Source organism: Euprymna scolopes, chromosome 3 (assembly GCF_053919585.1).
Source record: "Euprymna scolopes isolate OS-2025 chromosome 3, ASM5391958v1, whole genome shotgun sequence".
In the NCBI taxonomy this organism is placed as follows: domain Eukaryota; kingdom Metazoa; phylum Mollusca; class Cephalopoda; order Sepiida; family Sepiolidae; genus Euprymna; species Euprymna scolopes.
This window is the reverse complement of record NC_136484.1, coordinates 191,957,076-191,958,663: the sequence shown is the minus strand read 5'-3', so window position 1 is coordinate 191,958,663 and position 1,588 is coordinate 191,957,076.

The window sequence follows — 1,588 nt, the reverse complement described above, 5'->3', positions numbered from 1 at the left end:
AACGACAGGCAGTTTGAAACGGCATTTGATCCTTCATAGAAACGAACAGCAAGAACGTGCTGCTAGTGGTGCACATGTCTGTACAATGTGTGCTAAGGAATGCCAGAATTTAGCAGGGCTTAAAAGCCACATTCGTGCAGCCCATAACTGAATGTTTTTGTGTTTCTATATACCTTTTTTGTGCTATATCGAGTGATGGCAATGTTCGAAAGCGAATTTGCTGCCATTGTACATTTATATATTGAAGGAAATGTATATATATATATATATATATATATATATATATATATTTCCTTCAAGATAAACGTGTATTTTGTTTATTTGCTTTAAATTATTTTTCCTGCAATTATTTTTATCAACAAAAGCTGTTTTTCAAGAAAAGATGAATTTTTTTACTATAAATTATTCGGTGAATTTTTTTTTATAGAAAACTTCCTTTTTTTTGTAGTAAATATTCTTTTGAATGTTTTTTATAAAGATGAAAACCGTAAATTGTTAGGTGGAAGTACAACAAAGTTTTAATGTTATAAAATAAACAGAAAAATAATAACCTATTCATTATTATTATTATTATTATTATTATTATTATTATTATTATTATTATTATTTTATTTTGTCATCTTTATCATCATCATGACTTTTTGACAGTCTTAATAAGTTATGATTCTGCAACACTTAAAAAATATAATCATCACTCCTACAACTTTTTTAATAATGACATCGAATTTAACACTTCATAAAAATATCTGTTTCATTCTGTCTAGAAAATTTCTGGTCAGAGTAATACGAGTTTTTTACGGACTGATTTTTTCCCCGCTTAAAATCATTAATAAAGACGATGATGAAGGTTCTCATATTGGATTTCTCTCTTTTTAAATTAGGTCCCATTTGACTAAGGAAAGACTTCTCTTTTGGCTCCTGCACTCACCGGAAAAAAAACAACAACAATTTTCATTATTTCAGCTGTTGTGTAAACTTTCAAATCGGATTATATGCACCGCCACGCTGTTTAGAATTAACAATGAAATAAAAATGTTATTATTTAGAAAAATCTTCTTAACATGAGAATAGCGGGCGGAATAATGGCTGTGTTGACTATTCTGTTCTTTGCAAAGAATGTTGATATGTTTATCCTAATTATAAAGATTTGGTCGGTTGATAGATTGATTTGTTTTACTGTAACAAAGATACAAATACAGATACGAATAATAATAATAATAATAATAATAATAATAATAATAATAATAATAATAATAAACTAAACAAAGAAAAATCATTTTTGTTGACTAAAACGCTACATATTCGAAAACAGTAGCTTATTTTACGTTAAAGTAATTTTATGTTAAAGTTATTTAACGTTAACGTTATTTTACGTTAAATTTATTTTACGTTAAATTTATTTTACGTTAAATTTATTTTACGTTAAAGTTATTTTATGTTAACGTTATTTTACGTTAACGTTATTTTATGTTAACGTTATTTTATGTTAAAGTTATTTTATGTTAACGTTATTTTATGTTAAATTTATTTTACGTTAAATTTATTTTACGTTAAAGTTATTTTACGTAAACGTTATTTTATGTTAAAG